Source organism: Schistocerca nitens, chromosome 11, assembly GCF_023898315.1.
Source record: "Schistocerca nitens isolate TAMUIC-IGC-003100 chromosome 11, iqSchNite1.1, whole genome shotgun sequence".
In the NCBI taxonomy this organism is placed as follows: Eukaryota; Metazoa; Arthropoda; class Insecta; order Orthoptera; family Acrididae; genus Schistocerca; species Schistocerca nitens.
Window position 1 is genome coordinate 149193891 of NC_064624.1, and position 22424 is coordinate 149216314.

Genomic DNA, 22424 nt, shown 5'->3' on the forward strand with positions numbered 1-22424 from the left:
AAACTTCGTTAGCACATTCTCCCTCAAACTGAGTTAATTACCGCATTATCGTACCGTTGCATTAGTTTAAAATGCTTAAGAAAGCATCTTTGTCATGACAGAAAGGTAGTATGAAACGACTGCTGGCAGGATAGCGACTTAAAAAGCAAAAATGCAGGGGAGCCAAAAGTACCATTTTTATTGGCTCATATTTATTTTATTTTATTTTATTTTTGTTTTCGCACCATTACAGTAGTTTAAAATGCTTAAGGAAACGTCTTTGTCACAACAGAAGGGTAGTATGGCAAGAGGGCTGGCAGGAGTAGCGACATAAAAAGGAAAAAAAAGGAAGGTGAGCCAACAGCACCTTTTTTCTTTTTTTAATTTATTTTTTATTTATTTATTTTTTCTTTTTTTTGTTTTTTGCTTTTTTTGTTTTTTTATTTTTTATTTTTTTTTAACGGAAGGGTAGTATGGCGAGAGGGCTGGCAGGAGTAGCGACATAAAAAGGAAAAAAAAAGAAGGGAGAGCCAACAGCACCCGATGTTCCCAGGCGGTCACCCATCCAAGTACTAACCGGGCCCGATGTTGCTTAACTTCGGTGATCGGACGAGAACCGGTGTATTTAACATGGTATGGCCGTTGGCGCACATGTACTGTAGGCGCACGGCAGAATTCGCATTCGGCTCTCCTCCCAACACACAAAATGTTAGTTTTCGGCCGCATTTGACGAAAGCACCTCCTTCCGCAACAGCGAGTTCCTCGAGGACGGCGCGGAGTGCGCGCCCGACGTCCCAGCAGAACGATTGCCGAATTGGCGGGCGCGCCGTCGCGTGTGTGAGACGCGCAGCTGCTCGTTGCACCTCCTGTCATTCGCTTGTCGCGTGCAACCTTCGACACACGCGGAAGGCGCATCTTGTCCCTGGTGTCCAGCGGGGGGCTGGCGCGCGGCCGACCGGCGTATGGTCTGTGCGGGGTGTGGCAGTGTCGTGCTGGAGGGCGCCACTGGTAGCGATGTGAGCTTCCTCGCCTCACACCGGGTGTTTGCGTAGTTGGCAGTGCATTCGCACCTTTCCTATCCCTGTCCCCGTCCCGACTTGGCCCGACTTTGCTCGACTGCCGCTCGCTGCCGCTCGGGTCGTGGTCCATATGACGGCGCAAGCACGACAAACGTCTGCGGGACTAGACGACGCGACTAAAGAAAAAATTTATGATTACAAATCAAATTTGGAACTTTACGGTGCAGCACAACAATAGGCGCTGACGCATTTCAGGGCAGATTCGTGCTGTTTTATCGTTTTCAAAGACTTCCCGGCAAACTTCGTTAGCACATTCTCCCTCAAACTGAGTTAATTACCGCATTATCGTACCGTTGCATTAGTTTAAAATGCTTAAGAAAGCATCTTTGTCATGACAGAAAGGTAGTATGAAACGACTGCTGGCAGGATAGCGACTTAAAAAGCAAAAATGCAGGGGAGCCAAAAGTACCATTTTTATTGGCTCATATTTATTTTATTTTATTTTATTTTTGTTTTCGCACCATTACAGTAGTTTAAAATGCTTAAGGAAACGTCTTTGTCACAACAGAAGGGTAGTATGGCAAGAGGGCTGGCAGGAGTAGCGACATAAAAAGGAAAAAAAAAGGAAGGTGAGCCAACAGCACCTTTTTTCTTTTTTTAATTTATTTTTTATTTATTTATTTTTTCATTTTTTTGTTTTTTGCTTTTTTTGTTTTTTTTATTTTTTATTTTTTTTTAACGGAAGGGTAGTATGGCGAGAGGGCTGGCAGGAGTAGCGACATAAAAAGGAAAAAAAAAGAAGGGAGAGCCAACAGCACCCGATGTTCCCAGGCGGTCACCCATCCAAGTACTAACCGGGCCCGATGTTGCTTAACTTCGGTGATCGGACGAGAACCGGTGTATTTAACATGGTATGGCCGTTGGCGCACATATACTGTAGGCGCACGGCAGAATTCGCATTCGGCTCTCCTCCCAACACACAAAATGTTAGTTTTCGGCCGCATTTGACGAAAGCACCTCCTTCCGCAACAGCGAGTTCCTCGAGGACGGCGCGGAGTGCGCGCCCGACGTCCCAGCAGAACGATTGCCGAATTGGCGGGCGCGCCGTCGCGTGTGTGAGACGCGCAGCTGCTCGTTGCACCTCCTGTCATTCGCTTGTCGCGTGCAACCTTCGACACACGCGGAAGGCGCATCTTGTCCCTGGTGTCCAGCGGGGGGCTGGCGCGCGGCCGACCGGCGTATGGTCTGTGCGGGGTGTGGCAGTGTCGTGCTGGAGGGCGCCACTGGTAGCGATGTGAGCTTCCTCGCCTCACACCGGGTGTTTGCGTAGTTGGCAGTGCATTCGCACCTTTCCTATCCCTGTCCCCGTCCCGACTTGGCCCGACTTTGCTCGACTGCCGCTCGCTGCCGCTCGGGTCGTGGTCCATATGACGGCGCAAGCACGACAAACGTCTGCGGGACTAGACGACGCGACTAAAGAAAAAATTTATGATTACAAATCAAATTTGGAACTTTACGGTGCAGCACAACAATAGGCGCTGACGCATTTCAGGGCAGATTCGTGCTGTTTTATCGTTTTCAAAGACTTCCCGGCAAACTTCGTTAGCACATTCTCCCTCAAACTGAGTTAATTACCGCATTATCGTACCGTTGCATTAGTTTAAAATGCTTAAGAAAGCATCTTTGTCATGACAGAAAGGTAGTATGAAACGACTGCTGGCAGGATAGCGACTTAAAAAGCAAAAATGCAGGGGAGCCAAAAGTACCATTTTTATTGGCTCATATTTATTTTATTTTATTTTATTTTTGTTTTCGCACCATTACAGTAGTTTAAAATGCTTAAGGAAACGTCTTTGTCACAACAGAAGGGTAGTATGGCAAGAGGGCTGGCAGGAGTAGCGACATAAAAAGGAAAAAAAAAGGAAGGTGAGCCAACAGCACCTTTTTTCTTTTTTTAATTTATTTTTTATTTATTTATTTTTTCATTTTTTTGTTTTTTGCTTTTTTTGTTTTTTTTATTTTTTATTTTTTTTTAACGGAAGGGTAGTATGGCGAGAGGGCTGGCAGGAGTAGCGACATAAAAAGGAAAAAAAAAGAAGGGAGAGCCAACAGCACCCGATGTTCCCAGGCGGTCACCCATCCAAGTACTAACCGGGCCCGATGTTGCTTAACTTCGGTGATCGGACGAGAACCGGTGTATTTAACATGGTATGGCCGTTGGCGCACATATACTGTAGGCGCACGGCAGAATTCGCATTCGGCTCTCCTCCCAACACACAAAATGTTAGTTTTCGGCCGCATTTGACGAAAGCACCTCCTTCCGCAACAGCGAGTTCCTCGAGGACGGCGCGGAGTGCGCGCCCGACGTCCCAGCAGAACGATTGCCGAATTGGCGGGCGCGCCGTCGCGTGTGTGAGACGCGCAGCTGCTCGTTGCACCTCCTGTCATTCGCTTGTCGCGTGCAACCTTCGACACACGCGGAAGGCGCATCTTGTCCCTGGTGTCCAGCGGGGGGCTGGCGCGCGGCCGACCGGCGTATGGTCTGTGCGGGGTGTGGCAGTGTCGTGCTGGAGGGCGCCACTGGTAGCGATGTGAGCTTCCTCGCCTCACACCGGGTGTTTGCGTAGTTGGCAGTGCATTCGCACCTTTCCTATCCCTGTCCCCGTCCCGACTTGGCCCGACTTTGCTCGACTGCCGCTCGCTGCCGCTCGGGTCGTGGTCCATATGACGGCGCAAGCACGACAAACGTCTGCGGGACTAGACGACGCGACTAAAGAAAAAATTTATGATTACAAATCAAATTTGGAACTTTACGGTGCAGCACAACAATAGGCGCTGACGCATTTCAGGGCAGATTCGTGCTGTTTTATCGTTTTCAAAGACTTCCCGGCAAACTTCGTTAGCACATTCTCCCTCAAACTGAGTTAATTACCGCATTATCGTACCGTTGCATTAGTTTAAAATGCTTAAGAAAGCATCTTTGTCATGACAGAAAGGTAGTATGAAACGACTGCTGGCAGGATAGCGACTTAAAAAGCAAAAATGCAGGGGAGCCAAAAGTACCATTTTTATTGGCTCATATTTATTTTATTTTATTTTATTTTTGTTTTCGCACCATTACAGTAGTTTAAAATGCTTAAGGAAACGTCTTTGTCACAACAGAAGGGTAGTATGGCAAGAGGGCTGGCAGGAGTAGCGACATAAAAAGGAAAAAAAAGGAAGGTGAGCCAACAGCACCTTTTTTCTTTTTTTTAATTTATTTTTTATTTATTTATTTTTTCATTTTTTGTTTTTTGCTTTTTTTGTTTTTTTTATTTTTTATTTTTTTTAACGGAAGGGTAGTATGGCGAGAGGACTGGCAGGAGTAGCGACATAAAAAGGAAAAAAAAAGAAGGGAGAGCCAACAGCACCTTTTTTTTTTTTTTTTTTTTTTTTTTTTTTTTTTTTTTTTTATGAACGGGCCTCCCAACTCCCCTTATAGCCCGGCCTTTTCGCTCTCCACAATACGCCTTCTTCGGCGAGCTTCTCAGCTATAAATACATGCTGTTGGTAGTGCAGAATGAAGAACGAAGAACGAAGAGGGGCTGAAGATATGCTCCTTCTCGCCGGTCGCAGATGGTGTGCGCCAGATGGAACGGGAAGGGGTCCTCGTCCGGTGACGTAGGAGCGGCACTGTCATCGAAGGGGAGGGCAAGACTTAAACAACGTTGAAAACAATGAAAATATTCGTAAAGAAAGCCAAACGGTAAAGTTCTTCCGTAAAGCGGCGGCAAGAATTATACCGACCAAATGTGGGAGAAAGAAAACGAAGATGAATGACTTCGCAACAAAAGAACCAGTCACAAACCTCTGTCAAGAAAGAGTAAGGCCCGGGAGGTCCCTCTAATAACGTATGGAAGGAAAGGTAACAGATCCGCTTCCCCGCGGTACTGGCGGTGAAGAAAAAAGAAATAATGGAGACGTATGCCCTAAATGAAACGGAAGTAGTAAAAGAAACGAACCGCCACACTTCCACAGGCGGTAACGAACAACATAAAAAACAAAAGATGATTTTCGAGAGTAGCACCAAAACACGAAAACCATGCAGAGAACAAACAACCAAAATGGCAGGGCATTGGCGTCACACACAACACTGGTAGCGAAACGACAATTTCAGACAAAAAATTGTAACACAAAGATAAATAGAAACAAAACTTCCGACGTGACACTTATAAGGTAGTGAACACTGTCCGTAGATCGGAAAAACAAAAAACTGTCACAGTTCGTCAGCAAGATGACGGTCAAGGTGATCCCAAATACAAAAAACTTGTCCAACAATTTCTCTTGCAGTGTTCGTTCCCATATATCACATAATCAGGAAAGGGTGTATAATTACATACACATTGATATAAGTCACTTTTAAGGAGGGGTCACGACCGAGTGAAATGCATGGGACAAAGCCACATGCAAAAAATTAGCGAACGTCGCTGAATAGGTCCTACTGGCGCGTTCTTCATTGTGGAAAGTCCATAAATTGGTGAGAAAGGTCACAGTATCGGTAATTTTGAGACTAAAGATGGCATGAATTGTGTGTCCATATATCCAGATGGTGGCATTCCGCTTTGTGGACGGGTAAGGCTTCCACTGTGGCACTATCGCGTCCGTCACAGGAACCTGCCTGACTGTCACTCTATTTATGAGTCGAATCATGTCCCTCGCACAGTACCAGATGTCCCGGAACCTGGAGCACTCGAAGCGGTGCTCGATGTCGTCCGGTACTCCGCAGGCCTCGCACTGGCTGAACCGGATGAGGTTGATGGAGTGGAGCTTGCAGTTGGTGGCAACAGTGCGGTTGACCACCCTGTACCACGTGGCCCTCACGTCAGCTGGTATGACGCGGGAACTGATGTTCCTCCACACGGCGCTCCAATCGTGCTGCGGCAGACGTAGCTCCCACTTATTGGGCGGTGGTCGTCCTCGGATGACATCCGCAATATCTCCGACCGCATGGCCTCGCACGTCGTGGAGACTTACGTAGCTGTGCGTGATGTAGTAACGGCGCACGTGGGAGATGGAGAAGGGGATGCCGGCGACGTAGACCGGGGCGGTGACGGAACGCGGCCGGTGTTGATGAAAGAGAACTTCCGTAGGGCTGCCCAAACCTTTGCCAAGTAAAACATTGGTCCGTTTATAAAAGAGTGCCTCACATTTGGCGTTAAAATCGACAAGTCCGAGACCGCCTTCCGAAGGTTTCAGGGTACATGTGGCCATAGCGACCTTAAAAATATCGCCTTTCCACAAAAACCAATAAAATGCATGCCGTATGGACCGTGCGATTTGCTTCGGTACCGGCAAGATTTGCGCCAGGTACCACGCCCTTGCCAGAATGGTGGTATTAATAAGCGCAACTTTGTCCGACAGTGCCAAGTTGCGCGGCGCATGAATTTTAACCACGGCGCGCACTTTATAAAGAGTGGACCGCCAATTGAGAGCTTGCATCTGTTGTAAGTTGTCTGACAGTGTCACGCCGAGCACCTTAGACTGGCGTTTCACGCAGTACCAATGCCGGTATTCAGTACGCATGCGCTCCGTCAACGGGAGGAGAACCGTCTTACGCGGATTTACTACGGCGCCTGTCGCCCGTTCGTATTGCTGCAGAACGCCATAGAGGCGGTCGATGTCGTCTGCCCGTTCGATGAAGACGCCCAAGTCATCGGCATAAGCGCGACACACAAGCCGGTCGTCTCCCACGCGAATCCCTCGAGAAGTGCGGCCAATGGTACGGAGGAGCGGGTCCAAGGCGATCGCGAACAGCGCCATAGATAGGGGGCAACCCTGTCGGACCGAGCGGCTGATATGGATCTTGTCGCCGGCGATACCGTTTACGATAACGCGCGACGTGGCACTGCTTAAGATATTGCTTATCATGGCCGTGAACTTCGTCCCGAAACCCATGCGAGTCATCAATCTGCGAAGATAAAAGTGGCTTACACGATCGAACGCAGTTTGAAAATCGACCAATAAAATTCCCGCATTGCGAAGCCTGCTGCTTTTCGTGTGGCCTATGCAGTCCCTGTAGGCTAAAACGGCGTCAAAAATATTTCGATCTCGAACAGCGCACGACTGCGATGCATCTAAAACTTTTCCCATAACTTGCTTAAGTCTATTAGCAACGCACCTGGCCATTATCTTATAATCCGAGTTGAGAAGGGTAATAGGGCGTACAGTTTCTAAACTCGGCGTCGCAGTCGATTTCGGAATGAGGACGATACGTCCTTCTTCAAAGTCCACTGGGATTTCCGCGCCGTTTCGGATGTCATTAGCTATTTCCGTTAAAAGTTCACTAAAAGAGTCAAAAAATGTCAGATAAAACTCCGCTGGGATGCCGTCTTTCCCGGGGGATTTCCCTGTCTGACTGCCTTTAACGGCATCCTCTACGTCATCCGCGGTATAAACCGCATTAAGATTGAGTCTATCTCGTCGCGTTAAAATATGCGGCACGTGACTTAAAAGATCATTGATTGCGGCGGCATCGACAGCAGTGTCGGTAAAAAGTGATTTGAAATACTGATATAATTCCGCCTGAATCGCCTGGTGGTCCGTGGTTCTGATCCCGGCGGCGAGCGTCCACGTGTTGAGCCGTAGTTTTGCGCGGCGGCACCTCTCCCTACGGAGGTGGTACGCAGAGACTGTCTCGCCGACCACGGCGCCCACGGGCTGGCTCCGCCTCACTGGCCCCTCACATTTCTGCCGCAAATCCCGCAGCAACTTTGCTTTAAATTCGCGCAGGGTGGGCAACAGTTCCGGCTGCGCAGTAACGCGCTGCGCGAGCTCGCGCAAACACTGGCGGTAGAAGTCGGCCGTGGCCCGGCGCCACCGTGCCGCATCACGACTAAAATCAATTAAAAATTTTCTGACCGCCGGTTTGGCCACCGCGGTCCACCAGTAAATAGCGGTGGAACCGACCGGTCGGCTCTGCACAAGGTTGTGCCACATATTTAAAAAACTCGTTTTAAAAGAGGGATCATTTAAAATGCCGCAATTCAATTTCCACATATTTTTAACTGACGAACGTGGGCACAAACCTAAATTGAGCTGACAAATGTAACTACAATGGTCGGAAAAAATCACCGGCTGCACATCGGCAGCGACAACGGTATGTGCAAGCTGCGGCGAGACGTAAATCCTGTCTAAACGACTATGTCCGGTAGCGTAAAAATACGTAAAGGCTGTACGGTGGGGGTTGAGAACCCGCCACGTGTCTCGCAGCTGTAAACCAGTAACCAACGTCTTCAGTTCCTCACACCGGTTTGGCCGTGGTTCCTGATCGCGATCGTCAATTACACCATTAAAATCACCCCCGAGGATAAAATTATCTCTATTCTGATATAAAACCTGGCACAGTTCGGTAGCATAAAAATTATTCCGCGCAGGTTTGTTGCCAGAGTGCGCGTAAACATTAACAAACGCGTAACCATTAATTTCACAAACTATGACCCGCCCATTTGGTAAGCATTCGATATTTTGCACTTCGATGTCCGATCGGACTAAAATAGCAGTGCCTGTGCTGTCATCCGCGATGATATTATCGTACGCAGTGAACTCGTGAAAATCGCGGATAAAAGATAATGCTTCAGTGGTCACCTCTTGTAAAAAAGCTACCTGACAACAGCTTTCAGTTAAAAAATTATACAGTGCTATCGCTTTGTGATGGCTACGCATTTTATTAACGTTGACCGTTAGTACCGTAAACTGATTACCAGCAACCATAAAAGAAGAAAACCAGGAAAACACAGATAAAACAATAAAAACACTCACAAGATAAAACGGTAAAATACAAATACAAAAAAGACTCAGCATGGGTTGTCGTCGGCGTGCTTAAAAGACGGAATGCCACACTTGAAGTAGTTGTAAATTAATCATCGGGCGGCTCATCACCCCACGCCCCCAGTCGGGTAACAGGTGGTGACGCCCCCGCGACAGACATCGTGGGTAAGTCTCTACTATGTTGTGTTGCTACAGCGTCCTGTGTGACAGGGCGCACACTCGTAACCTGAGGCGGATCTGTCACGGCAGGTTGTGGAACCGATTCACTGGCAGGTAACGCGTCCGATTGATGGATAACAGTTTGCAGATGCCGGACCACTTCGGCCCTGTGCGCTTCCGAGCCCGCAGCCTGGCCGCCGCCAGCACCGCTGCCGTCCGCTCTCGCGCCTACAGCTGATCGGGTCACGTGAGCGGCCGCGCCGGGCCGAACTGCCGCGCCATCGCGCTGCCCCCCCTTACGCCGCTGCCGTTTTGGCTTCCCTTGAGATAGCGGTCTCCCGACAGGCGACGGACTACGCTCTCTCCTCGCGGACGACCGTCGGGAATCGGTCGATGAACTCCTACTTCTGTCACGCCCATCGTGTTCGGGGTCACTGCGCGACCGAACCGACGCACTAACAGAAGAAGACGATTCTCGTCTTTCGAGAGAGGGGGCACGGTCCACGTGTGCACGGCCTGCCGTGACCACATTCGAAACTCCCGACACCTGTTGTGGGAGGACGAAAACTGTTCTATCTATGTCCGCTAAAGTGACAGACTGATCGACCGCCACAACACTGGAACCGGCTGTGGGGGCGAGCGTCTCGTCGGTGACCAGTTCCGGGACTGAGTCAATGGTCACTGTGGGGGCAACTACCGGGGCGGGTTCTGGTCCCGTGACGGGGGTTGTTGCACGCGCGTCTGTCTCCGGTAGGGCTACCGCGTTTAACATGACGGGATCACTATCGGTGAGCATTGGCACCGTAACAGTAGCAACGGACGCGGCCATAGCTGCTGGAAGGTCGACACGGCGAGCTGCCTGTGGGGGGGCGCCTAAAGCGACCGCCGCCCAACTCATGGGTTCGCTTCCGTGTTCGCCCAGCGGCAGTTGCAAAGGCCCCTTACGCCGCGGGCAATTTTGGCGAAAGTGATCCGGCCGATTACAAAAAGAACACGTTTGCGGTTGCCCACTGTACGTAATAAAGGCACGGTGCCCGGCCATGTAAACAAATGATGGCACATGCTTTCGCACAATCATTCGTACACTTCGCACCCCATTTTCACATTGTATGGGGTACGCGGCAGACCAGTTTTCTTTAACAACGGAAAGCACAGTGCCGTAAGGGCCGAGACATCGCGAAATGGTGTCGTTTTTTACTTCAAAAGGCAGATTGAATACCCTGACAGTCCGTATGCCATAACCCGCGTTCGTCACTTTAACGTCACTCAAGGTTTGATTATCGTGCTTAAATTGCCGCACACCATCATTGACATTAACAACCGTATCACAGAGTTCCGAACTACTTAACTTCAAAAAGACGGAATTTAAAAAAGTGTCCAATTGGAGTCCGAAAATGTCACTAGCCGGGATTTTCAAATCATTAAGGATCCAATGATGAATTTCGAAAGCGGTCGGACGAGGGACAGATCGGCTAAATTCGCACTGAATATTATTGTTCCGATCTTCACTTTCCATCGTTGTCAGTACGTACCGTGAAAAATCAGCAAAGCAAGCAAGTCGCCTCGCGAACACCACACGCTGCGGCGCGCTGAACGTAAACACCACGGGCCGGCGGAGCGCAGAGCACCGAGGTGTTGCCAGGCGGGCAGCCAGCCAAGTACTAACCGGGCCCGATGTTGCTTAACTTCGGTGATCGGACGAGAACCGGTGTATTTAACATGGTATGGCCGTTGGCGCACATATACTGTAGGCGCACGGCAGAATTCGCATTCGGCTCTCCTCCCAACACACAAAATGTTAGTTTTCGGCCGCATTTGACGAAAGCACCTCCTTCCGCAACAGCGAGTTCCTCGAGGACGGCGCGGAGTGCGCGCCCGACGTCCCAGCAGAACGATTGCCGAATTGGCGGGCGCGCCGTCGCGTGTGTGAGACGCGCAGCTGCTCGTTGCACCTCCTGTCATTCGCTTGTCGCGTGCAACCTTCGACACACGCGGAAGGCGCATCTTGTCCCTGGTGTCCAGCGGGGGGCTGGCGCGCGGCCGACCGGCGTATGGTCTGTGCGGGGTGTGGCAGTGTCGTGCTGGAGGGCGCCACTGGTAGCGATGTGAGCTTCCTCGCCTCACACCGGGTGTTTGCGTAGTTGGCAGTGCATTCGCACCTTTCCTATCCCTGTCCCCGTCCCGACTTGGCCCGACTTTGCTCGACTGCCGCTCGCTGCCGCTCGGGTCGTGGTCCATATGACGGCGCAAGCACGACAAACGTCTGCGGGACTAGACGACGCGACTAAAGAAAAAATTTATGATTACAAATCAAATTTGGAACTTTACGGTGCAGCACAACAATAGGCGCTGACGCATTTCAGGGCAGATTCGTGCTGTTTTATCGTTTTCAAAGACTTCCCGGCAAACTTCGTTAGCACATTCTCCCTCAAACTGAGTTAATTACCGCATTATCGTACCGTTGCATTAGTTTAAAATGCTTAAGAAAGCATCTTTGTCATGACAGAAAGGTAGTATGAAACGACTGCTGGCAGGATAGCGACTTAAAAAGCAAAAATGCAGGGGAGCCAAAAGTACCATTTTTATTGGCTCATATTTATTTTATTTTATTTTATTTTTGTTTTCGCACCATTACAGTAGTTTAAAATGCTTAAGGAAACGTCTTTGTCACAACAGAAGGGTAGTATGGCAAGAGGGCTGGCAGGAGTAGCGACATAAAAAGGAAAAAAAAGGAAGGTGAGCCAACAGCACCTTTTTTCTTTTTTTAATTTATTTTTTATTTATTTATTTTTTCTTTTTTTTGTTTTTTTGCTTTTTTTGTTTTTTTTATTTTTTATTTTTTTTTAACGGAAGGGTAGTATGGCGAGAGGGCTGGCAGGAGTAGCGACATAAAAAGGAAAAAAAAAGAAGGGAGAGCCAACAGCACCCGATGTTCCCAGGCGGTCACCCATCCAAGTACTAACCGGGCCCGATGTTGCTTAACTTCGGTGATCGGACGAGAACCGGTGTATTTAACATGGTATGGCCGTTGGCGCACATATACTGTAGGCGCACGGCAGAATTCGCATTCGGCTCTCCTCCCAACACACAAAATGTTAGTTTTCGGCCGCATTTGACGAAAGCACCTCCTTCCGCAACAGCGAGTTCCTCGAGGACGGCGCGGAGTGCGCGCCCGACGTCCCAGCAGAACGATTGCCGAATTGGCGGGCGCGCCGTCGCGTGTGTGAGACGCGCAGCTGCTCGTTGCACCTCCTGTCATTCGCTTGTCGCGTGCAACCTTCGACACACGCGGAAGGCGCATCTTGTCCCTGGTGTCCAGCGGGGGGCTGGCGCGCGGCCGACCGGCGTATGGTCTGTGCGGGGTGTGGCAGTGTCGTGCTGGAGGGCGCCACTGGTAGCGATGTGAGCTTCCTCGCCTCACACCGGGTGTTTGCGTAGTTGGCAGTGCATTCGCACCTTTCCTATCCCTGTCCCCGTCCCGACTTGGCCCGACTTTGCTCGACTGCCGCTCGCTGCCGCTCGGGTCGTGGTCCATATGACGGCGCAAGCACGACAAACGTCTGCGGGACTAGACGACGCGACTAAAGAAAAAATTTATGATTACAAATCAAATTTGGAACTTTACGGTGCAGCACAACAATAGGCGCTGACGCATTTCAGGGCAGATTCGTGCTGTTTTATCGTTTTCAAAGACTTCCCGGCAAACTTCGTTAGCACATTCTCCCTCAAACTGAGTTAATTACCGCATTATCGTACCGTTGCATTAGTTTAAAATGCTTAAGAAAGCATCTTTGTCATGACAGAAAGGTAGTATGAAACGACTGCTGGCAGGATAGCGACTTAAAAAGCAAAAATGCAGGGGAGCCAAAAGTACCATTTTTATTGGCTCATATTTATTTTATTTTATTTTATTTTTGTTTTCGCACCATTACAGTAGTTTAAAATGCTTAAGGAAACGTCTTTGTCACAACAGAAGGGTAGTATGGCAAGAGGGCTGGCAGGAGTAGCGACATAAAAAGGAAAAAAAAGGAAGGTGAGCCAACAGCACCTTTTTTCTTTTTTTAATTTATTTTTTATTTATTTATTTTTTCTTTTTTTTGTTTTTTGCTTTTTTTGTTTTTTTTATTTTTTATTTTTTTTTAACGGAAGGGTAGTATGGCGAGAGGGCTGGCAGGAGTAGCGACATAAAAAGGAAAAAAAAAGAAGGGAGAGCCAACAGCACCCGATGTTCCCAGGCGGTCACCCATCCAAGTACTAACCGGGCCCGATGTTGCTTAACTTCGGTGATCGGACGAGAACCGGTGTATTTAACATGGTATGGCCGTTGGCGCACATATACTGTAGGCGCACGGCAGAATTCGCATTCGGCTCTCCTCCCAACACACAAAATGTTAGTTTTCGGCCGCATTTGACGAAAGCACCTCCTTCCGCAACAGCGAGTTCCTCGAGGACGGCGCGGAGTGCGCGCCCGACGTCCCAGCAGAACGATTGCCGAATTGGCGGGCGCGCCGTCGCGTGTGTGAGACGCGCAGCTGCTCGTTGCACCTCCTGTCATTCGCTTGTCGCGTGCAACCTTCGACACACGCGGAAGGCGCATCTTGTCCCTGGTGTCCAGCGGGGGGCTGGCGCGCGGCCGACCGGCGTATGGTCTGTGCGGGGTGTGGCAGTGTCGTGCTGGAGGGCGCCACTGGTAGCGATGTGAGCTTCCTCGCCTCACACCGGGTGTTTGCGTAGTTGGCAGTGCATTCGCACCTTTCCTATCCCTGTCCCCGTCCCGACTTGGCCCGACTTTGCTCGACTGCCGCTCGCTGCCGCTCGGGTCGTGGTCCATATGACGGCGCAAGCACGACAAACGTCTGCGGGACTAGACGACGCGACTAAAGAAAAAATTTATGATTACAAATCAAATTTGGAACTTTACGGTGCAGCACAACAATAGGCGCTGACGCATTTCAGGGCAGATTCGTGCTGTTTTATCGTTTTCAAAGACTTCCCGGCAAACTTCGTTAGCACATTCTCCCTCAAACTGAGTTAATTACCGCATTATCGTACCGTTGCATTAGTTTAAAATGCTTAAGAAAGCATCTTTGTCATGACAGAAAGGTAGTATGAAACGACTGCTGGCAGGATAGCGACTTAAAAAGCAAAAATGCAGGGGAGCCAAAAGTACCATTTTTATTGGCTCATATTTATTTTATTTTATTTTATTTTTGTTTTCGCACCATTACAGTAGTTTAAAATGCTTAAGGAAACGTCTTTGTCACAACAGAAGGGTAGTATGGCAAGAGGGCTGGCAGGAGTAGCGACATAAAAAGGAAAAAAAAGGAAGGTGAGCCAACAGCACCTTTTTTCTTTTTTTAATTTATTTTTTATTTATTTATTTTTTCTTTTTTTTGTTTTTTGCTTTTTTTGTTTTTTTTATTTTTTATTTTTTTTTAACGGAAGGGTAGTATGGCGAGAGGGCTGGCAGGAGTAGCGACATAAAAAGGAAAAAAAAAGAAGGGAGAGCCAACAGCACCCGATGTTCCCAGGCGGTCACCCATCCAAGTACTAACCGGGCCCGATGTTGCTTAACTTCGGTGATCGGACGAGAACCGGTGTATTTAACATGGTATGGCCGTTGGCGCACATATACTGTAGGCGCACGGCAGAATTCGCATTCGGCTCTCCTCCCAACACACAAAATGTTAGTTTTCGGCCGCATTTGACGAAAGCACCTCCTTCCGCAACAGCGAGTTCCTCGAGGACGGCGCGGAGTGCGCGCCCGACGTCCCAGCAGAACGATTGCCGAATTGGCGGGCGCGCCGTCGCGTGTGTGAGACGCGCAGCTGCTCGTTGCACCTCCTGTCATTCGCTTGTCGCGTGCAACCTTCGACACACGCGGAAGGCGCATCTTGTCCCTGGTGTCCAGCGGGGGGCTGGCGCGCGGCCGACCGGCGTATGGTCTGTGCGGGGTGTGGCAGTGTCGTGCTGGAGGGCGCCACTGGTAGCGATGTGAGCTTCCTCGCCTCACACCGGGTGTTTGCGTAGTTGGCAGTGCATTCGCACCTTTCCTATCCCTGTCCCCGTCCCGACTTGGCCCGACTTTGCTCGACTGCCGCTCGCTGCCGCTCGGGTCGTGGTCCATATGACGGCGCAAGCACGACAAACGTCTGCGGGACTAGACGACGCGACTAAAGAAAAAATTTATGATTACAAATCAAATTTGGAACTTTACGGTGCAGCACAACAATAGGCGCTGACGCATTTCAGGGCAGATTCGTGCTGTTTTATCGTTTTCAAAGACTTCCCGGCAAACTTCGTTAGCACATTCTCCCTCAAACTGAGTTAATTACCGCATTATCGTACCGTTGCATTAGTTTAAAATGCTTAAGAAAGCATCTTTGTCATGACAGAAAGGTAGTATGAAACGACTGCTGGCAGGATAGCGACTTAAAAAGCAAAAATGCAGGGGAGCCAAAAGTACCATTTTTATTGGCTCATATTTATTTTATTTTATTTTATTTTTGTTTTCGCACCATTACAGTAGTTTAAAATGCTTAAGGAAACGTCTTTGTCACAACAGAAGGGTAGTATGGCAAGAGGGCTGGCAGGAGTAGCGACATAAAAAGGAAAAAAAAGGAAGGTGAGCCAACAGCACCTTTTTTCTTTTTTTAATTTATTTTTTATTTATTTATTTTTTCTTTTTTTTGTTTTTTGCTTTTTTTGTTTTTTTTATTTTTTATTTTTTTTTAACGGAAGGGTAGTATGGCGAGAGGGCTGGCAGGAGTAGCGACATAAAAAGGAAAAAAAAAGAAGGGAGAGCCAACAGCACCCGATGTTCCCAGGCGGTCACCCATCCAAGTACTAACCGGGCCCGATGTTGCTTAACTTCGGTGATCGGACGAGAACCGGTGTATTTAACATGGTATGGCCGTTGGCGCACATATACTGTAGGCGCACGGCAGAATTCGCATTCGGCTCTCCTCCCAACACACAAAATGTTAGTTTTCGGCCGCATTTGACGAAAGCACCTCCTTCCGCAACAGCGAGTTCCTCGAGGACGGCGCGGAGTGCGCGCCCGACGTCCCAGCAGAACGATTGCCGAATTGGCGGGCGCGCCGTCGCGTGTGTGAGACGCGCAGCTGCTCGTTGCACCTCCTGTCATTCGCTTGTCGCGTGCAACCTTCGACACACGCGGAAGGCGCATCTTGTCCCTGGTGTCCAGCGGGGGGCTGGCGCGCGGCCGACCGGCGTATGGTCTGTGCGGGGTGTGGCAGTGTCGTGCTGGAGGGCGCCACTGGTAGCGATGTGAGCTTCCTCGCCTCACACCGGGTGTTTGCGTAGTTGGCAGTGCATTCGCACCTTTCCTATCCCTGTCCCCGTCCCGACTTGGCCCGACTTTGCTCGACTGCCGCTCGCTGCCGCTCGGGTCGTGGTCCATATGACGGCGCAAGCACGACAAACGTCTGCGGGACTAGACGACGCGACTAAAGAAAAAATTTATGATTACAAATCAAATTTGGAACTTTACGGTGCAGCACAACAATAGGCGCTGACGCATTTCAGGGCAGATTCGTGCTGTTTTATCGTTTTCAAAGACTTCCCGGCAAACTTCGTTAGCACATTCTCCCTCAAACTGAGTTAATTACCGCATTATCGTACCGTTGCATTAGTTTAAAATGCTTAAGAAAGCATCTTTGTCATGACAGAAAGGTAGTATGAAACGACTGCTGGCAGGATAGCGACTTAAAAAGCAAAAATGCAGGGGAGCCAAAAGTACCATTTTTATTGGCTCATATTTATTTTATTTTATTTTATTTTTGTTTTCGCACCATTACAGTAGTTTAAAATGCTTAAGGAAACGTCTTTGTCACAACAGAAGGGTAGTATGGCAAGAGGGCTGGCAGGAGTAGCGACATAAAAAGGAAAAAAAAGGAAGGTGAGCCAACAGCACCTTTTTTCTTTTTTTAATTTATTTTTTATTTATTTATTTTTTCTTTTTTTTGTTTTTTTGCTTTTTTTGTTTTTTTTATTTTTTATTTTTTTTTAACGGAAGGGTAGTATGGCGAGAGGGCTGGCAGGAGTAGCGACATAAAAAGGAAAAAAAAAGAAGGGAGAGCCAACAGCACCCGATGTTCCCAGGCGGTCACCCATCCAAGTACTAACCGGGCCCGATGTTGCTTAACTTCGGTGATCGGACGAGAACCGGTGTATTTAACATGGTATGGCCGTTGGCGCACATATACTGTAGGCGCACGGCAGAATTCGCATTCGGCTCTCCTCCCAACACACAAAATGTTAGTTTTCGGCCGCATTTGACGAAAGCACCTCCTTCCGCAACAGCGAGTTCCTCGAGGACGGCGCGGAGTGCGCGCCCGACGTCCCAGCAGAACGATTGCCGAATTGGCGGGCGCGCCGTCGCGTGTGTGAGACGCGCAGCTGCTCGTTGCACCTCCTGTCATTCGCTTGTCGCGTGCAACCTTCGACACACGCGGAAGGCGCATCTTGTCCCTGGTGTCCAGCGGGGGGCTGGCGCGCGGCCGACCGGCGTATGGTCTGTGCGGGGTGTGGCAGTGTCGTGCTGGAGGGCGCCACTGGTAGCGATGTGAGCTTCCTCGCCTCACACCGGGTGTTTGCGTAGTTGGCAGTGCATTCGCACCTTTCCTATCCCTGTCCCCGTCCCGACTTGGCCCGACTTTGCTCGACTGCCGCTCGCTGCCGCTCGGGTCGTGGTCCATATGACGGCGCAAGCACGACAAACGTCTGCGGGACTAGACGACGCGACTAAAGAAAAAATTTATGATTACAAATCAAATTTGGAACTTTACGGTGCAGCACAACAATAGGCGCTGACGCATTTCAGGGCAGATTCGTGCTGTTTTATCGTTTTCAAAGACTTCCCGGCAAACTTCGTTAGCACATTCTCCCTCAAACTGAGTTAATTACCGCATTATCGTACCGTTGCATTAGTTTAAAATGCTTAAGAAAGCATCTTTGTCATGACAGAAAGGTAGTATGAAACGACTGCTGGCAGGATAGCGACTTAAAAAGCAAAAATGCAGGGGAGCCAAAAGTACCATTTTTATTGGCTCATATTTATTTTATTTTATTTTATTTTTGTTTTCGCACCATTACAGTAGTTTAAAATGCTTAAGGAAACGTCTTTGTCACAACAGAAGGGTAGTATGGCAAGAGGGCTGGCAGGAGTAGCGACATAAAAAGGAAAAAAAAGGAAGGTGAGCCAACAGCACCTTTTTTCTTTTTTTAATTTATTTTTTATTTATTTATTTTTTCTTTTTTTTGTTTTTTGCTTTTTTTGTTTTTTTTATTTTTTATTTATTTTTTAACGGAAGGGTAGTATGGCGAGAGGGCTGGCAGGAGTAGCGACATAAAAAGGAAAAAAAAAGAAGGGAGAGCCAACAGCACCCGATGTTCCCAGGCGGTCACCCATCCAAGTACTAACCGGGCCCGATGTTGCTTAACTTCGGTGATCGGACGAGAACCGGTGTATTTAACATGGTATGGCCGTTGGCGCACATATACTGTAGGCGCACGGCAGAATTCGCATTCGGCTCTCCTCCCAACACACAAAATGTTAGTTTTCGGCCGCATTTGACGAAAGCACCTCCTTCCGCAACAGCGAGTTCCTCGAGGACGGCGCGGAGTGCGCGCCCGACGTCCCAGCAGAACGATTGCCGAATTGGCGGGCGCGCCGTCGCGTGTGTGAGACGCGCAGCTGCTCGTTGCACCTCCTGTCATTCGCTTGTCGCGTGCAACCTTCGACACACGCGGAAGGCGCATCTTGTCCCTGGTGTCCAGCGGGGGGCTGGCGCGCGGCCGACCGGCGTATGGTCTGTGCGGGGTGTGGCAGTGTCGTGCTGGAGGGCGCCACTGGTAGCGATGTGAGCTTCCTCGCCTCACACCGGGTGTTTGCGTAGTTGGCAGTGCATTCGCACCTTTCCTATCCCTGTCCCCGTCCCGACTTGGCCCGACTTTGCTCGACTGCCGCTCGCTGCCGCTCGGGTCGTGGTCCATATGACGGCGCAAGCACGACAAACGTCTGCGGGACTAGACGACGCGACTAAAGAAAAAATTTATGATTACAAATCAAATTTGGAACTTTACGGTGCAGCACAACAATAGGCGCTGACGCATTTCAGGGCAGATTCGTGCTGTTTTATCGTTTTCAAAGACTTCCCGGCAAACTTCGTTAGCACATTCTCCCTCAAACTGAGTTAATTACCGCATTATCGTACCGTTGCATTAGTTTAAAATGCTTAAGAAAGCATCTTTGTCATGACAGAAAGGTAGTATGAAACGACTGCTGGCAGGATAGCGACTTAAAAAGCAAAAATGCAGGGGAGCCAAAAGTACCATTTTTATTGGCTCATATTTATTTTATTTTATTTTATTTTTGTTTTCGCACCATTACAGTAGTTTAAAATGCTTAAGGAAACGTCTTTGTCACAACAGAAGGGTAGTATGGCAAGAGGGCTGGCAGGAGTAGCGACATAAAAAGGAAAAAAAAGGAAGGTGAGCCAACAGCACCTTTTTTCTTTTTTTAATTTATTTTTTATTTATTTATTTTTTCTTTTTTTTGTTTTTTGCTTTTTTTGTTTTTTTTATTTTTTATTTTTTTTTAACGGAAGGGTAGTATGGCGAGAGGGCTGGCAGGAGTAGCGACATAAAAAGGAAAAAAAAAGAAGGGAGAGCCAACAGCACCCGATGTTCCCAGGCGGTCACCCATCCAAGTACTAACCGGGCCCGATGTTGCTTAACTTCGGTGATCGGACGAGAACCGGTGTATTTAACATGGTATGGCCGTTGGCGCACATATACTGTAGGCGCACGGCAGAATTCGCATTCGGCTCTCCTCCCAACACACAAAATGTTAGTTTTCGGCCGCATTTGACGAAAGCACCTCCTTCCGCAACAGCGAGTTCCTCGAGGACGGCGCGGAGTGCGCGCCCGACGTCCCAGCAGAACGATTGCCGAATTGGCGGGCGCGCCGTCGCGTGTGTGAGACGCGCAGCTGCTCGTTGCACCTCCTGTCATTCGCTTGTCGCGTGCAACCTTCGACACACGCGGAAGGCGCATCTTGTCCCTGGTGTCCAGCGGGGGGCTGGCGCGCGGCCGACCGGCGTATGGTCTGTGCGGGGTGTGGCAGTGTCGTGCTGGAGGGCGCCACTGGTAGCGATGTGAGCTTCCTCGCCTCACACCGGGTGTTTGCGTAGTTGGCAGTGCATTCGCACCTTTCCTATCCCTGTCCCCGTCCCGACTTGGCCCGACTTTGCTCGACTGCCGCTCGCTGCCGCTCGGGTCGTGGTCCATATGACGGCGCAAGCACGACAAACGTCTGCGGGACTAGACGACGCGACTAAAGAAAAAATTTATGATTACAAATCAAATTTGGAACTTTACGGTGCAGCACAACAATAGGCGCTGACGCATTTCAGGGCAGATTCGTGCTGTTTTATCGTTTTCAAAGACTTCCCGGCAAACTTCGTTAGCACATTCTCCCTCAAACTGAGTTAATTACCGCATTATCGTACCGTTGCATTAGTTTAAAATGCTTAAGAAAGCATCTTTGTCATGACAGAAAGGTAGTATGAAACGACTGCTGGCAGGATAGCGACTTAAAAAGCAAAAATGCAGGGGAGCCAAAAGTACCATTTTTATTGGCTCATATTTATTTTATTTTATTTTATTTTTGTTTTCGCACCATTACAGTAGTTTAAAATGCTTAAGGAAACGTCTTTGTCACAACAGAAGGGTAGTATGGCAAGAGGGCTGGCAGGAGTAGCGACATAAAAAGGAAAAAAAAGGAAGGTGAGCCAACAGCACCTTTTTTCTTTTTTTAATTTATTTTTTATTTATTTATTTTTTCTTTTTTTTGTTTTTTTGCTTTTTTTGTTTTTTTTATTTTTTATTTTTTTTTAACGGAAGGGTAGTATGGCGAGAGGGCTGGCAGGAGTAGCGACATAAAAAGGAAAAAAAAAGAAGGGAGAGCCAACAGCACCCGATGTTCCCAGGCGGTCACCCATCCAAGTACTAACCGGGCCCGATGTTGCTTAACTTCGGTGATCGGACGAGAACCGGTGTATTTAACATGGTATGGCCGTTGGCGCACATATACTGTAGGCGCACGGCAGAATTCGCATTCGGCTCTCCTCCCAACACACAAAATGTTAGTTTTCGGCCGCATTTGACGAAAGCACCTCCTTCCGCAACAGCGAGTTCCTCGAGGACGGCGCGGAGTGCGCGCCCGACGTCCCAGCAGAACGATTGCCGAATTGGCGGGCGCGCCGTCGCGTGTGTGAGACGCGCAGCTGCTCGTTGCACCTCCTGTCATTCGCTTGTCGCGTGCAACCTTCGACACACGCGGAAGGCGCATCTTGTCCCTGGTGTCCAGCGGGGGGCTGGCGCGCGGCCGACCGGCGTATGGTCTGTGCGGGGTGTGGCAGTGTCGTGCTGGAGGGCGCCACTGGTAGCGATGTGAGCTTCCTCGCCTCACACCGGGTGTTTGCGTAGTTGGCAGTGCATTCGCACCTTTCCTATCCCTGTCCCCGTCCCGACTTGGCCCGACTTTGCTCGACTGCCGCTCGCTGCCGCTCGGGTCGTGGTCCATATGACGGCGCAAGCACGACAAACGTCTGCGGGACTAGACGACGCGACTAAAGAAAAAATTTATGATTACAAATCAAATTTGGAACTTTACGGTGCAGCACAACAATAGGCGCTGACGCATTTCAGGGCAGATTCGTGCTGTTTTATCGTTTTCAAAGACTTCCCGGCAAACTTCGTTAGCACATTCTCCCTCAAACTGAGTTAATTACCGCATTATCGTACCGTTGCATTAGTTTAAAATGCTTAAGAAAGCATCTTTGTCATGACAGAAAGGTAGTATGAAACGACTGCTGGCAGGATAGCGACTTAAAAAGCAAAAATGCAGGGGAGCCAAAAGTACCATTTTTATTGGCTCATATTTATTTTATTTTATTTTATTTTTGTTTTCGCACCATTACAGTAGTTTAAAATGCTTAAGGAAACGTCTTTGTCACAACAGAAGGGTAGTATGGCAAGAGGGCTGGCAGGAGTAGCGACATAAAAAGGAAAAAAAAGGAAGGTGAGCCAACAGCACCTTTTTTCTTTTTTTAATTTATTTTTTATTTATTTATTTTTTCTTTTTTTTGTTTTTTGCTTTTTTTGTTTTTTTTATTTTTTATTTATTTTTTAACGGAAGGGTAGTATGGCGAGAGGGCTGGCAGGAGTAGCGACATAAAAAGGAAAAAAAAAGAAGGGAGAGCCAACAGCACCCGATGTTCCCAGGCGGTCACCCATCCAAGTACTAACCGGGCCCGATGTTGCTTAACTTCGGTGATCGGACGAGAACCGGTGTATTTAACATGGTATGGCCGTTGGCGCACATATACTGTAGGCGCACGGCAGAATTCGCATTCGGCTCTCCTCCCAACACAC

At 48.9% G+C, this 22424-nt stretch overlaps 12 non-coding genes and 1 pseudogene across 12 annotated transcripts; all 13 read right to left on the reverse strand.

The window, feature by feature from the left end:
• Nucleotides 1-507: 507 nt before the first annotated feature.
• LOC126213706 (5S ribosomal RNA) lies at nucleotides 508-626 on the reverse strand. Its single transcript, XR_007541362.1, has one exon. It is a non-coding gene; the product is annotated as a 5S ribosomal RNA (ribosomal RNA).
• A 1178-nt stretch (nucleotides 627-1804) lies between these two features.
• Nucleotides 1805-1923, reverse strand: LOC126213708 (5S ribosomal RNA). The gene has a single exon (XR_007541363.1). It is a non-coding gene; the product is annotated as a 5S ribosomal RNA (ribosomal RNA).
• A 1178-nt stretch (nucleotides 1924-3101) lies between these two features.
• On the reverse strand, nucleotides 3102-3220 carry LOC126213709 (5S ribosomal RNA). Its single transcript, XR_007541364.1, has one exon. It is a non-coding gene; the product is annotated as a 5S ribosomal RNA (ribosomal RNA).
• A 7359-nt stretch (nucleotides 3221-10579) lies between these two features.
• LOC126214024 (5S ribosomal RNA) lies at nucleotides 10580-10699 on the reverse strand (annotated as a pseudogene).
• A 1178-nt stretch (nucleotides 10700-11877) lies between these two features.
• On the reverse strand, nucleotides 11878-11996 carry LOC126213710 (5S ribosomal RNA). The gene has a single exon (XR_007541365.1). It is a non-coding gene; the product is annotated as a 5S ribosomal RNA (ribosomal RNA).
• Nucleotides 11997-13173: 1177 nt separating this feature from the next.
• LOC126213711 (5S ribosomal RNA) lies at nucleotides 13174-13292 on the reverse strand. Its single transcript, XR_007541366.1, has one exon. It is a non-coding gene; the product is annotated as a 5S ribosomal RNA (ribosomal RNA).
• A 1177-nt stretch (nucleotides 13293-14469) lies between these two features.
• On the reverse strand, nucleotides 14470-14588 carry LOC126213712 (5S ribosomal RNA). Its single transcript, XR_007541367.1, has one exon. It is a non-coding gene; the product is annotated as a 5S ribosomal RNA (ribosomal RNA).
• A 1177-nt stretch (nucleotides 14589-15765) lies between these two features.
• Nucleotides 15766-15884, reverse strand: LOC126213713 (5S ribosomal RNA). The gene has a single exon (XR_007541368.1). It is a non-coding gene; the product is annotated as a 5S ribosomal RNA (ribosomal RNA).
• Nucleotides 15885-17062: 1178 nt separating this feature from the next.
• Nucleotides 17063-17181, reverse strand: LOC126213715 (5S ribosomal RNA). The gene has a single exon (XR_007541370.1). It is a non-coding gene; the product is annotated as a 5S ribosomal RNA (ribosomal RNA).
• Nucleotides 17182-18359: 1178 nt separating this feature from the next.
• Nucleotides 18360-18478, reverse strand: LOC126213716 (5S ribosomal RNA). Its single transcript, XR_007541371.1, has one exon. It is a non-coding gene; the product is annotated as a 5S ribosomal RNA (ribosomal RNA).
• Nucleotides 18479-19655: 1177 nt separating this feature from the next.
• LOC126213717 (5S ribosomal RNA) lies at nucleotides 19656-19774 on the reverse strand. Its single transcript, XR_007541372.1, has one exon. It is a non-coding gene; the product is annotated as a 5S ribosomal RNA (ribosomal RNA).
• Nucleotides 19775-20952: 1178 nt separating this feature from the next.
• LOC126213719 (5S ribosomal RNA) lies at nucleotides 20953-21071 on the reverse strand. The gene has a single exon (XR_007541373.1). It is a non-coding gene; the product is annotated as a 5S ribosomal RNA (ribosomal RNA).
• A 1178-nt stretch (nucleotides 21072-22249) lies between these two features.
• Nucleotides 22250-22368, reverse strand: LOC126213720 (5S ribosomal RNA). The gene has a single exon (XR_007541374.1). It is a non-coding gene; the product is annotated as a 5S ribosomal RNA (ribosomal RNA).
• Between the last annotated feature and the right edge of the window lie 56 nt (nucleotides 22369-22424).